General features: G+C 47.8%; 1 long non-coding RNA gene across 1 annotated transcript; it reads left to right on the forward strand.

Annotated features, from left to right (window-relative positions):
- Positions 1 to 425: 425 nt before the first annotated feature.
- Positions 426 to 1,716, forward strand: LOC136354651 (uncharacterized). The gene is made up of 3 exons (XR_010738215.1): positions 426 to 829; positions 922 to 1,013; positions 1,647 to 1,716. It is a non-coding gene; the product is annotated as an uncharacterized lncRNA (long non-coding RNA).
- Positions 1,717 to 15,480: the final 13,764 nt, after the last annotated feature.

Raw genomic sequence — 15,480 nt, forward strand, 5'->3', positions numbered from 1 at the left:
GCCAGTGCAAATCAAGAGAAAACCCTAATAAAGTAATGCAAATAATAAACGAAACTGGCATGTGGAATTTTTTTTGAGTTCTACATGTCGAAATTTGCTAACAAGATTTTTAGTGGAATTTTCAGAGCCCTAGAAATAATTTTAACCAATTAAAATTGAGCAAGCAATATTTTAATTCCAGGGAAATCCTTTCTTCCTTTTTCTTTCACTTTTTTTCCCCTTTTCTTTTCGAATGGGCCGCCGGCCCATTCTCTCCCTCTCCCCCTCCCCCGCTGGGCCGGCCGCAGGCCGAGGCCTAGCCAGGCCGCCCGCCTCCCTCCTCTTCCCGGGGTCGCCGACAGGTGGGGCCCACCTGTCGGGTCCTCCCCTAACCTCCAGCCGCCGCCCTCGCCCACGTCGCCGCCGCGCACGCATTCCGCCCCCTCCAGGCCACGTCGGCCGCGCCGCGCGTGAGCCCCGCCTTCCCCGCGCCCACCTCCCTCACTCCCGCCCGCGCCCACGACACGAGATGGCCGGGATTAAAATGGAATCCCGCCACTCTCCCCCCTCTCTCTCTCCCCCAACCTCCCCACTAACTCCGGCGAAATTGAACCACCCCCGGGCCGTTCCCGACCTCCCCGCCCGTATAAAATCCACCCCCGCATCCTCCTCCTCATTTTTCCTTTTGCCGCCGGTCTCTCCCAAGCTCTCTCCATCGCCCCTGCGCCGTGCAACCACTCGCCGCCGCCGCTCCCGCTACTCCGGCCGCCGCTAGGCTCGCCGCCGCACCACCCCGTCCACCCCTCCTCCGCCGAGTGTTGCCTCCGGAAGCCACTCCGGTCGTGCTCCGGTGAGCCTCCACGTAACCGCCGCCGTCGGCCACGGCTCCCATTCGCCGTGGACTCTCTCTCTCCCTCTAACCTCCCTCTTTATCTCTCTTAGGGCATCTTGGAGCTCGTCCGCCCGCCGCCGTCGTCCTCCCGTGGCTCGCCGTCGCCGTTCGCCGTCGTCTTCCTCCGTGCCGGCCACTCGCGGTGAGGCATTCCTCCCCTCTTTTCCCCTTCCTCTCCCTCCTAGTGCTGCGCCGCCACTTCAAGTCGTGCGCCGTCTCCTTCGGCCGCCGCCGCCGCCTCCCGTGCCACCGGTCGCCGTCGCCGTCGGCCGCATGCCGCCGCCGCTAGCCATGGCCGGCCGGCCGGCTTTGATGCCGAGCCGAGCCCGGCGGCCGCTTCTACCGCCACCGCCCGATCGGCTCGGGGCCGATCTGGGCCGTCATTCCCGTGGACCGGCGGTGGACCACCCGCGTGGTCCCGGTCCACGGTGGACCGGCCCCCTTGAGCCGCTGCCGAGTGGGGCCCGTGTGCCGGCGCCCCCTTCCCCTCTGTCCCGAGCCGCTGACCAGTGGGACCCGCCTGTCGGCGCCGCCCAACCCCTTGTTGACGTCAGCCCTGGAAGGCTTTATTGCGCAATAATTCATTAAAGTTTTTTTTATAGTAATAAGCACAGTGAATCTTCTAAAAATCATAACTAATTCATCCGAGCTCCGTTTAAGCCCATTCAAGTCTCCGTAAATCAAGAAAAATGTGTAGAATCCATTAAAAATGGTTTTGTTCTCTGTTTCAATAGTCTTATAGCCTGTTTGCATTGTTTGCCTTGTATGTCGTTAGATTCCGGCTCTTCCGACGCTCCGGTGTACTTCGAAATAGTCGCCGAGGTTCCTCCAGCAGCAGAGCAAGGCAAGTCATGCTTGTCACTTGATCATGTTGATCCTATATTGCAAATGTTCTAATGTTTTCTTTCAAATACTGCATTTGTTTTGCAATAATACTATGGGATGTTTACCTATTGTTACAGCCATGCTATTTTGATACCATGCTCCTTTGTTAGTTCGGGTTATAACATGAATAGACTTTGGACTAGGAATTGCTTAGCCATGCTTAGTTCCACTAGCACACAATGGGGAAATAACATTTAAAATATTGGAATAGTACCACCGCTTTGGTGTTGGTTAATTAAAATAACTCACATGGTGGGCTGTGGGTACATGGTTTTGCTAGTCGCACCCATAGCAATTAAGGACCGGTTCGCGGGAAACCCTAGAAGAATTTATCGTGCTTACCACAAGCCAGCGTGGGCAACGGCTGGGCTTATAGTGTAGCTTTTCTCTAGCTGACGCATCCAGGCAAGGGTGGGCGTGATGGAGTTTGGATGGGCCCTGTGACGGCCTATGCGGCTTCCGGATTCACCTAGGCACGAGAGGGGACTTCCTGTCGCCCGCTGGGGACGGGGGTGAAACCTGAGGTGTGGTGTGCTTGGCTAGAGGGGGTTGCGCGAAGGGTCCTGTCACGGCCTCTTTCCGGTATGTCGTGGTGGCATGTCGGCGCACGGAAACGTGTCGTGGGGCTGTGTCTCGTGGGTACAGTTGTACACCTCTGACCAGAGTAAAACTATTCAAATAGCCGTGCCCGCGGTTATGGGCGGTCAACCAGATTCACCGTGATTAGTCTCATCCTAGTTTAGTGTAATGAAATTGGATAGTACGGGTGGATGGTTGGGCCTGTTGCAACGTGGTGTAACATTGGACAGTGGATGATTAATATTGATTAATTATTACAACTGTTTCCGCATTCAACTTCTGTTTATAAATGCCAGTATTATGCAAATGAACCTGTATAGCTATCCCTTGTTAATCCCTGCATCATACCCCTATTCCGGTGTGACTTGCTGAGTACAGTGGATAGTACTCAGTCTTACTTTATTTTCCCCCAACCCCAGAGTATGAGTATGTGTCCGATGGCGGGTTCTCTGAGGAGTAGGCTTCGTCCGTGCCGTCGGAGTGGTGTTCCCGCTGCAGTTCAAGTCTAGGCTTAGCTCCTGTTATCTTTCGTTTTCCGCTGCATTTATGTAAGACTTTTATAATGTTTGTAAGACGTGGATCTTTATGTCAACATTGTCGTTTGTGTACCCCAGCCGGTCCTGGACGGGGGTTTTAATGCACATTCTGCTTGGAATTCTATTCGGGAATTTTTGGGCGTGACAAGTTGGTATCAGATCGTCCTTGACCGTAGGACAAGCCAAATGGAAACCTAAGAGCCCTCTGAATCCTTTCATTGCATAAGTTCTTTGCAGTTGGAATTGTTCCGGGAAAATTTGGGATCTGTTCTTGTGGTTCAAGGGAAAAATCTTGTCGCTCGTTTAAGTGAGATTTGCCAAAACAAGTCGGTCTAGGGTTTTAGTAAAATTATTTGAGATGTTTTGACCATCAGTTGGGATTTGATGGGCGAAATGCATTAGGTCTTAGCTCAGGAATATGGGTTGTAAGGTATTTATGCTTTTATTGTTATTATAAGTATGTATCTAATTTCCCCATTATTTTATCGCTATGTAAGTCCGTCTTATTTATTCGCTCTCATGCAAAATGATCTATGCATAAAATTTCGCTCTTATTCGATTCTCTTATTTGAGTCCTTTATTGCTTTATTTAAATTGGATTTGAGCATGCATTGATCCTACCCCTTTGTCTTCTCTAGATGGCCGAGCACCCACCCAACCACCGCGGAGAAGGCATGGATGATTTCGTGGCAGAGTTGGCACGCATGACACTGGTGGTGGGCTACCCCAACACGCCAGAGTACACGACTGTTCCACCACTTAGTGGCGAGCTTCCTCACCGTGTCCGCCTGGAGGTCCATGGCTACGTGGGTACTTGCCTCGCTAACATGGTGGTTGAGGCGTCTGGAGGCACAGCAGATCACGCATGTCAGGAGGCAGCATATCTGATGATGGCCAGACTACGGGAGCGCCACACCTACATCTTCCACGACACGGCGTACCGGTTCCACCCTCGTCAAGCCAGCGGCAGCGATGTCAGTTCCTTCCGTCCGACAGCCGGCGAGAACGACAGCACCTTTGGTCACATGTGCGCTGTGATGAGGGGGATGGACAGGATGCACTCAGACCTGCACAAGGCGTCCAAGGCCTTGAATGATGGGAAGCTTGTGAGGATCATCGCTCTGAAGGACGAGATAGCGCGCCTGAAGAGGGAGAATGCTCAGTTGAAGGGTCTTCCCGCGCTAGGAGGAGTCCGGATCCGCACTACTCCCCGCAAGTCGACAACGGCACCCGTGCGCGTCCAGCTTGAGCCCAAGAACCCACCTCCGTCAGCAGCTCCCGCAGCTCCTCCAGTTCCACCCGCAGCTCCAGCAGTTCCTGCAGCTCCAGCGCCAGCTCCAGCTCCTATTCCCGTGTCAGCTCCTGCATCCGCTCTCTCCTTCACGCCAGCATCAGCCGTTAGGGGCCCCGCCAGTGGCAAAGGGGGTTGGTTGCCTGCTACACCCAGTGGCAGCCGCGACCGCAGCAGCAGCAGCTCCAGTGGCTCAGAGCCGGGCAGCGGTGAGACATATCTGCCAGGCTCCAGGAGTCGCTTAGAGGGACCTGGTGACGAGCAGGAGGACGCCATTGACTCCACCGACCGCAGGAGCCGTTCCGAGCATTAGGCTCGTTTTCCATTAGCTTATCGACTGTCTAGCTTCTGCTTGTTAGTTTGTGTGTTTAGGTTGCTTGCTTGTGGGTCAGTCGGCGGTCGATATCATGTGCCTATAATATGGCTGCCTTAATAAGGATTTTTTGCTTGCTGTTTAAAGTGTTTTAATTCAGATCAGAACAATTGCAGTTTAAATTTCTATGTAATAAAGCTTAGTTCCTGAGTATCTGTTTTTCTCCGTTTCCCCGTCTGCTATTCCTCCAGATGGTCTACACCAGGAATGGCACCCGCACGACAGGCGAGGGCAGCAACGGCGAAGAGCGCACTGATGGTGTGCACCCCAACAGTGATTCCGGCAATGGTCCGCCACCATTTCCCGAGAATCCGACGCTGGCCCAAGTAATGGCACATCAGACTCAGATGATGGCAGCCATGATGCAGCAGATGCAGCAGCAGCACCAGCAGATGCACCAGAGGATGCAGCAGCACGCCGAACAGCATCACCAGCAGTTTGGTCCCCCTCCCCCTCAATCCAAATTGCCCAAGTTTCTACGCGTCAGGCCACCCACTTTCTCTAGCACTACCAACCCCATGGAGACGAATGACTGGCTCCATGCCATAGAAAAGAAATTGAACCTCCTGCAGTGCAATGATCAGGAGAAGGTTGCTTTCGCCACACACCAACTTCAAGGTCCCGCGTCAGCTTGGTGGGACAATCACATGGCCACCCGCCCGCCAGGCGCTGAAGTCACTTGGGCGGAGTTCTGTCGTAGCTTCAGGAAGGCGCAGGTGCCAGATGGGGTCGTGGCACAAAAGAAGAGGGAATTCCAGGCACTCCATCAGGGCAACAGGACAGTGACAGAGTATCTTCATGAGTTCAATCGCCTCGCGTGATATGCACCGGAGGATGTCCGCACTGATGCCGAGAAGCACGAAAAGTTTATGGCAGGTCTGGATGACGAGCTGACCAACCAACTGATATCTGGGGACTACGCTGATTTTGAAAGGCTGGTTGACAAGGCAATCTGTCAGGAGGATCAGCGCAACAAAATGGACAGGAAGAGAATGGCGGCACAGCTCCGGTCCAACCAAGGTAACCAGCAGCGACCGCGTTTCACTACCGGACAGCAGGGTGGACCTACCACCATGATCGTCCGCCAGCACCGCCCGTTCAAGTCAAGCAACTTCCACCTGGGCGCCAGTGGCAGTCAGAACCACCATGGAGGTCAGCCCAACCGCGGTGCAGCTCCACGCCCACCAGTGGCACCAGCACAATCAGGCCCGTCCGCGCAAGCCAAGAAGGAGACTGGAACAAAACCAGGGTCCTGCTTCAACTGTGGCGAGCTTGGCCACTTCGCTGACAAATGCCCGTAGCCTAGGCGTGCCGGGCCAAGGTTTGTCCAGGCTCGTGTCAACCACGCGTCTGCAGAGGAGGCGCAAGCAGCACCAGAGGTCATACTGGGTACGTTTCCTGTTAACTCAATCCCTGCAACAGTACTTTTTGATTCTGGTGCAACGCATTCTTTCATTTCAATGAAATTTGTGGGGATGCATGGGTTAAGGAAAGAAGAGCTTAGTACACCAATGAGGGTTCATACCCCAGGAAATAGTTCAACCTCGGTCAGTTTTATCCCTTCAGTGCTAATAGAAATTCAAAGATCACCATTTCTAGCCAACCTCATTCTTCTTGAATCCAAAGACCTAGATGTCATTCTTGGGATGGATTGGCTGACCAAGTTCAAGGGAGTCATTGATTGTGCGAATCGCACAGTCACCTTGACCAACGAGAAGGGAGAAACCGTAGTGTACAAATCACTAGTCTCACCAAAGCAAGGGATCTCCTTGAATCAGATTGAGGCGGAAATCCCAGTGGTCACCGAGGAGAAGAATTCGAGGAAATTGGAAGAGACTCCCATAGTTTGCGACTATCCAGAAGTGTTTCCCGAAGACCTCACTACCATGCCACCCAAGCGAGAGATTGAATTCCGGATTGATTTGGCACCGGGAACCGCTCCAATTTACAAGAGACCGTACAGGATGCAGAGGTCAAGAAGCAGGTTGATGAGCAGCTGCAGAAAGGGTACATTCGACCAAGTACTTCACCTTGGGGTGCTCCGGTCATTTTTGCGGAGAAAAAGGATAAGACGAAGAGGATGTGCGTCGATTATCGCGCACTCAATGAGGTCACAATCAAGAATAAATATCCTTTACCACGGATCGATGACTTGTTTGACCAACTGAAGGGAGCTAAGGTGTTCTCTAAGATAGACCTGCGATCAGGCTATCACCAGTTAAGAATTCGGGAAGAGGATATTCCAAAGACGGCTTTCACCACTCGGTACGGGCTGTATGAGTGCACGGTTATGTCTTTCGGACTTACCAACGCACCCGCATTCTTTATGAATCTGATGAACAAAGTGTTCATGGAATTTCTGGACAAGTTTGTTGTGGTATTCATCGACGATATACTTATCTATTCAAAATCCGAAGAAGAACATGAGCAGCACCTTCGACTGGTACTTGAGAAGTTGAAGGAGCACCAGTTATATGCTAAGTTCAGCAAGTGTGACTTCTGGTTGACGGAAGTCAAATTTCTGGGCCATGTTGTTACAGCTCAAGGCATGGCAGTCGACCCATCGAACGTGGAGTCAGTTACCAAATGGACCCCACCGAAGACCGTGTCGCAGATTCGAAGTTTTCTTGGACTTGCGGGTTATTACCGCCGATTCATCGAAAACTTCTCCAGGATTGCCCGACCCATGACTCAGTTACTTAAGAAAGATGAGAAGTTTAAATGGACAGCTGAGTGCGATAAGAGCTTCGAAGAGCTCTAAAAGAAATTAGTATCCGCACCAGTTTTGATTCTGCCCGACCAGATGAAGGACTTCCAAGTCTATTGCGATGCATCCCGCCACGGGCTTGGGTGTGTTCTAATGCAGGAAGGCAGAGTGGTTGCGTATGCCTCGCGACAGTTGCGTCCACATGAAGGGAATTACCCAACCCATGATCTGGAATTGGCAGCAGTGGTTCATGCTTTGAAGATCTGGAGGCACAATCTGATTGGCAACCACTGTGAAGTATATACGGATCACAAGAGTCTGAAATACATCTTCACCCAACCGGATCTAAATCTCCGACCACGAAGACGGCTGGAATTAATCAAAGACTATGACATGAGCATTCACTACCACCCGGGGAAGGCCAATGTGGTGGCAGATGCGTTAAGCAGGAAAAGCTATTGCAATGCCCTATGCATCGAGGGCATGTATGAGGAATTGCAGCAGGAGTTTGAGCGTCTCAATGTGGGAATTGTGGAACACGGGTTCGTAGCCGCTCTAGAATCACGGCCTACGCTCGTCGATCAAGTTAGAGCCGCTCAAGTAAATGATCCTGAAATAGTAGAGCTGAAAAAGAACATGAGAGTCGAAAAGGCTCGGGATTTCCTTGAGGATGAGCGTGGCACAATCTGGATGGGGGAAAGATTGTGTGTACCTGACGACAAGGAACAGAAGGATCTGATACTCACCGAGGCTCATCAGACACAGTATTCCATTCACCCAGGCAGCACCAAAATGTACCAAGACCTCAAAGAAAAGTTTTGGTGGGTCAGCATGAGGAGAGAAATAGCTGAATTCGTCGCACTCTGCAATGTTTGCCAGCGAGTGAAGGCAGAGCATCAAAGGCCAGCAGGTTTACTCCAACCTCTTCAAATCCCGGAATGGAAATGGGAGGAAATTGGAATGGATTTTATAACAGGACTGCCCCGAACATCATCGGGTCACGATTCAATCTGGGTAGTCGTGGATCGACTCACCAAGGTAGCTCACTTTATACCAGTGCATACCACTTATACGGGAAAGAAATTGGCAGTTGTACTTGGCAAGGATCATGTGTTTGCATGGGGTACCCAAGAAGATTGTATCTGACCGAGGGAGTCAGTTTACCTCAAAATTTTGGCAGAAACTGCAGGAAGAATTGGGGACCCGTTTAAATTTCAGTACCGCCTACCATCCGCAGACAGATGGTCAGACTGAGCGAGTCAATCAAATTTTGGAAGACATGTTGAGAGCTTGCGCTCTTGACTTTGGTGGAGCTTGGGACAAAAGCTTGCCATATGCGGAATTCTCGTACAACAACAGCTACCAAGCCAGTCTACAGATGGCACCGTTTGAAGCTTTATACGACCGGAAGTGCCGCACACCTCTCTTCTGGGATCAGACAGGTGAGCGTCAACTGTTCGGGACAGAGGTGTTAGCGGAAGCAGAAGAGAAAGTCAGAACCATCAGGGAAAGGTTGAGAATTGCCCAGTCTCGACAGAAGAGCTACGCGGATAACCGCCGAAGGGAGCTCACTTTTGAAGCAGGGGATTACGTGTATCTTCATGTTACTCCGCTCCGGGGAGTGCACCGTTTTCAAATCAAAGGCAAGTTGGCACCACGTTTCGTGGGACCCTACAAAATCTTGGAACGAAGGGGAGAAGTTGCTTATCAGCTAGAACTTCCATCCAATATGATCGGCGTTCATGACGTGTTCCACGTGTCCCAACTAAAGAAGTGCCTAAGAGTACCCGAAGAACAGGCTGATTCGGAGCATATTGATATCCAGGAGGACCTGACATATGTGGAGAAGCCGGTTCGTATACTTGATACCAGCGAAAGAAGAACCAGAAACAAGGTCACCAGGTTTTGCCGAGTTCAGTGGAGTCACCATTCAGAGGAGGAAGCAACCTGGGAAAGGGAAGATGAGTTGAAAGCCGCCCATCCGCACCTCTTCATCAGCTCCTCCGAATCTCGGGGCCGAGATTCCGGTTAAGGGGGGTAGGCTTGTCACACCCTGAAGTTCTACTCCCAAGCCTAAAATTTAATTTATAAATGACCCTAAGAAAATGCCAGTGCAAATTGAGAGAAAACCCTACTAAAGTAATGCAAATAATAATCGAAACTGGCATGTGGAATTTTTCTTGAGTTCTACATGTTTTGGTGCATTTTGAACTTTTTCATTCCGGTCAAAAACATCGCACCCACGTGTGCCAATAATGGCATTAATTGACAAAAGTTCGCCGCGCGAATCACAAAGTGAGTTTTTGCCACGAACGTACCCAATAGACTCCAATATGTCCAAAAATCATGTTTTGGTGCTTTTTAAATTTTTTCATTCCGGTCAAAAACATCGCACCCACGTGTGCCAATAATGGCATTAATTAACAAAAGTTCGCCGCGCGAATCACGAAGTGAGTTTTTACCACGAACGCACCCAATACACTCCAATATGTCCAAAAATCATGTTTTGGTGCTTTTTGAACTTTTTCATTCCGGTCAAAAACATCGCACCCACGTGTGCCAATAATGGCATTAATTGACAAAAGTTCGCCGCGAGAATCTCGAAGTGAGTTTTTTCCACGAACGCACCCAATACACTCCAATATGTCCAAAAATCATGTTTTCGTGCTTTTTGAACTTTTTCATTCCGGTCAAAAACATCGCACCCACGTGTGCCAATATATGCCAATATTGGCATTAACTGACAAAAGTTCGCCGCGCGAATCACGAAGTGAGTTTTTGCCACGAACGCACCCAATACACTCCAATATGTCCAAAAATCATGTTTTGGTGCTTTTTGAACTTTTTCATTCCGGTCAAAAACATCGCACCCACGTGTGCCAATAATGGCATTAATTGACAAAAGTTCGCCGCGAGAATCTCGAAGTGAGTTTTTTCCACGCACGCACCCAATACACTCCAATATGTCCAAAAATCATGTTTTCGTGCTTTTTGAACTTTTTCATTCCGGTCAAAAACATCGCACCCACGTGTGCCAATATATGCCAATATTGGCATTAACTGACAAAAGTTCGCCGCGCGAATCACGAAGTGAGTTTTTGCCACGAACGCACCCAATACACTCCAATATGTCCAAAAATCATGTTTTGGTGCTTTTTGAACTTTTTCATTCCGGTCAAAAACATCGCACCCACGTGTGCCAATAATGGCATTAATTGACAAAAGTTCGCCGCGCGAATCACGAAGTTAGTTTTTTCCACGAACGCACCCAATACACTCCAATATGTCCAAAAATCATGTTTTGGTGCTTTATGAACTTTTTCATTCCGGTCAAAAACATCGCACCCACGTGTGCCAATAATGGGATTAATTGACAAAAGTTCGCCGCGAGAATCACGAAGTGAGTTTTTTCCACGAACGCACCCAATACACTCCAATATGTCCAAAAATCTTGTTTTTGGTGCTTTTTGAACTTTTTCATTCCGGTCAAAAACATTGCACCCACGTGTGCCAATAATGGCATTAATTGACAAAAGTTCGCCGCGCGAATCACGAAGTCAGTTTTTAGAACGAACGCAGCCAATACACTCCAATATGTCCAAAAATCTTGTTTTTGGTGCTTTTTGAACTTTTTCATTCCGGTCAAAAACATTGCACCCACGTGTGCCAATAATGGCATTAATTGACAAAAGTTCGCCGCGCGAATCACGAAGTCAGTTTTTAGCACGAACGCAGCCAATACACTCCAATATGTCCAAAAATCATGTTTTGGTGCTGATTGAACTTTTTCATTCCGGTCAAAAACATCACACCCACGTGTGCCAATAATGGCATTAATTGACAAAAGTTCTCCGCGCGAATCACGAAGTGAGTTTTTACCACGAACGCACCCAATACACTCCAATATGTCCAAAAATCATGTTTTGGTGCTTTTTGAACTTTTTCATTACGGTCAAAAACATCGCACCCACGTGTGCCAATAATGGCATTAATTGACAAAAGTTCGCCGCGCGAATCTCGAAGTGAGTTTTTTCCACGAACGCACCCAATACACTCCAATATGTCCAAAAATCATGTTTTCGTGCTTTTTGAACTTTTTCATTCCGGTCAAAAACATCGCACCCACGTGTGCCAATATATGCCAATATTGGCATTAACTGACAAAAGTTCGCCGCGCGAATCACGAAGTGAGTTTTTGCCACGAACGCACCCAATACACTCCAATATGTCCAAAAATCATGTTTTGGTGCTTTTTGAACTTTTTCATTCCGGTCAAAAACATCGCACCCACGTGTGCCAATAATGGCATTAATTGACAAAAGTTCGCCGCGCGAATCACGAAGTCAGTTTTTAGCACGAACGCAGCCAATACACTCCAATATGTCCAAAAATCATGTTTTGGTGCTGTTTGAACTTTTTCATTCCGGTCAAAAACATCGCTCCCACGTGTGCCAATAATGGCATTAATTGAGAAAAGTTCGCCGCGCGAATCACGAAGTGAGTTTTTTCCACGAACGCACCCAATACACTCCAATATGTCCAAAAATCATGTTTTGGTGCTCTTTGAACTTGTTCATTCCGGTCAAAAACATCGCACCCACGTGTGCCAAGAATGGCATTAATTGACAAAAGTTCGCCGCGCGAATCACGAAGTGAGTGTTTTCCACGAACGCACCCAATACACTCCAATATGTCCAAAAATCATGTTTTGGTGCTTTTTGAACTTTTTCATTCCGGTCAAAAACATCACACCCACGTGTGCCAATAATGGCATTAATTGACAAAAGTTCGCCGCGCGAATCACGAAGTTAGTTTTTTCCACGAACGCACCCAATACACTCCAATATGTCCAAAAATCATGTTTTGGTGCTTTATGAACTTTTTCATTCCGGTCAAAAACATCGCACCCACGTGTGCCAATAATGGGATTAATTGACAAAAGTTCGCCGCGAGAATCACGAAGTGAGTTTTTTCCACGAACGCACCCAATACACTCCAATATGTCCAAAAATCTTGTTTTTGGTGCTTTTTGAACTTTTTCATTCCGGTCAAAAACATTGCACCCACGTGTGCCAATAATGGCATTAATTGACAAAAGTTCGCCGCGCGAATCACGAAGTGTGTTTTTGCCACGAACGCACCCAATACACTCCAATATGTCCAAAAATCATGTTTTGGTGCTTTTTGAACTTTTTCATTCCGGTCAAAAACATCGCACCCACGTGTGCCAATAATGGCATTAATTGACAAAAGTTCGCCGCGCGAATCACGAAGTGAGTTTTTACCATGAACGCACCCAATACACTCCAATATGTCCAAAAATCTTGTTTTGGAGGTTTTTGAACTTTTTCATTCCGGTCAAAAACATCGCAGCCACGTGTGCCAATAATGGCATTAATTGACAAAAGTTCGCCGCGAGAATCACGAAGTGAGTTTTTGCCACGAACGCACCCAATACACTCCAATATGTCCAAAAATCATGTTTTGGTGCTTTTTGAACTTTTTCATTCCGGTCAAAAACATCGCACCCACGTGTGCCAATAATGGCATTAATTGACAAAAGTTCGCCGCGCGAATCACGAAGTGTGTTTTTTCCACGAACGCACCCAATACACTCCAATATGTCCAAAAATCATGTTTTGGTGATTCTTGAACTTCTTCATTCCGGTCAAAAACATCGCACCCACGTGTGCCAATAATGGCATTAATTAACAAAAATTCGCCGCGCGAATCACGAAGTGATTTTTTGCCACGAACGCACCCAATACACTCCAATATGTCCAAAAATCATGTTTTGGTTATTTTTGAACTTCTTATTCCGGTCAAAAACATCGTACCCACGTGTGCCAATAATGGCATTAATTGACAAAAGTTCGCTACACGAATCACGAAGTGAGTTTTTGCTACGAACGCACCCAATAAACTCCAATATGTCCAAAAATCATGTTTTGGTGCTGTTTGAACTTTTGAATTTCGGTCAAAAACAACGCACCCACGTGTGCCAATAATGGCATTAGATATCAAAAGGTCGCCGCGCGAATCACGAAGTGAGTTTTTGCCACGAACGCACCCAATACACTCCAATATGTCCAAAAATCATGTTTTGGTTATATTTGAACTTCTTATTCCGGTCAAAATCATCGCACCCACGTGTGCCAATAATGGCATTAATTGACAAAAGTTCGCTACACGAATCACGAAGTGAGTTTTTGCTACGAACGCACCCAATAAACTCCAATATGTCCAAAAATCATGTTTTGGTGCTCTTTGAACTTTTGAATTTCGGTCAAAAACAACGCACCCACGTGTGCCAATAATGGCATTTGATATCAAAAGGTCGCCGCGCGAATCACGAAGTGAGTTTTTGCCACGAACGCACCCAATACACTCCAATATGTCCAAAAATCATGTTTTGGTGCTCTTTGAACTTTTTCATTCCGGTCAAAAACATAGCACCCACGTGTGCCAAGAATGGCATTAATTGACAAAAGTTCGCCGCACGAATCACGAATTGAGTGTTTTCCACGAACGCACCCAATACACTCCAATATGTCCAAAAGTCATGTTTTGGTGATTTTTGAACTTCTTCATTCCGGTCAAAAACATCGCACCCACGTGTGCCAATAATGGCATTAATTGACAAAAGTTCGCCGCGCGAATCACGAAGTGTGTTTTTGCCACGAACGCACCCAATACACTCCAATATGTCCAAAAATCATGTTTTGGTGCTTTTTGAACTTTTTCATTCCGGTCAAAAACATCGCACCCACGTGTGCCAAAAAAGGCATTAATTGACAAAAGTTCGTCGCGCGAATCACGAAGTGAGTTTTTGCCACGAACGCAACTAATACACTCCAATATGTCCAAAAATCATGTTTTGGTGCTTTTTGAACTTTTTCATTCCGGTCAAAAACATCGCACCCACGTGTGCGAATATATGCCAATATTGGCATTAACTGACAAAAGTTCGCCGCGCGAATCACGAAGTGAGTTTTAGCCAAGAACGTACCCAATACACTCCAATATGTCCAAAATTCATGTTTTGGTGCTCTTTGAACTTTTTCATTCCGGTCAAAAACAACGCACCCACGTGTGCGAATAATGGCATTAATTAACAAAAGTTCGCCACGCGAATCACGAAGTGAGTTTTTGCCACGAACGCACCCAATACACTCCAATATGTCCAAAGATCATGTTTTGGTGCTCTTTGAAATTTTTCATTCCGGTCAAAAACATAGCACCCACGTGTGCCAAGAATGACATTAATTGACAAAAGTTCGCCGCGCGAATCACGAAGTGAGTGTTTTCCACGAATGCACCCAATACACTCCAATATGTGCAAAAATCATGTTTTGGTGATTTTTGAACTTCTTCATTCCGGTCAAAAACATCGCACCCACGTGTGCCAATAATGGCATTAATTGACAAAAGTTCGCCACGCGAATCACGAAGTGAGTTTTTCCCACGAACGCACCCAATACACTCCAATATGTCCAAAAATCATGTTTTGGTGCTTTTTGAACTTTTTCATTCCGGTCAAAAGCATCGCACCCACGTGTGCCAAAAAAGGCATTAATTGACAAAAGTTCGTCGCGCGAATCACGAAGTGAGTTTTTGCCACGAACGCAACCAATACACTCCAATATGTCCAAAAATCATGTTTTGGTGCTTTTTGAACTTTTTCATTCCGGTCAGAAACATCGCACCCACGTGTGCCAATATATGCCAATATTGGCATTAACTGACAAAAGTTCGCCGCGCGAATCACGAAGTGAGTTTTTGCCAAGAACGTACCCAATACACTCCAATATGTCCAAAAATCATGTTTTGGTGCTCTTTGAACTTTTTCATTCCGGTCAAAAACATCGCTCCCACGTGTCCCAAGAATGGCATTAATTGAGAAAAGTTCGCCGCGCGAATCACGAAGTGAGTTTTTGCCAAGAACGTACCCAATACACTCCAATATGTCCAAAAATCATGTTTTGGTGCTCTTTGAACTTGTTCATTCCGGTCAAAAACATCGCACCCACGTGTGCCAAGAATGGCATTAATTGACAAAAGTTCGCCGCGCGAATCACGAAGTGAGTGTTTTCCACGAACGCACCCAATACACTCCAATATGTCCAAAAATCATGTTTTGGTGATTCTTGAACTTCTTCATTCCGGTCAAAAACATCGCACCCACGTGTGCCAATAATGGCATTAATTGACAAAAGTTCGCCGCGCGAATCACGAAGT

Source organism: Oryza sativa, chromosome 12 (genome assembly GCF_034140825.1).
Source record: "Oryza sativa Japonica Group chromosome 12, ASM3414082v1".
Taxonomy (NCBI): Eukaryota; Viridiplantae; Streptophyta; class Magnoliopsida; order Poales; family Poaceae; genus Oryza; species Oryza sativa.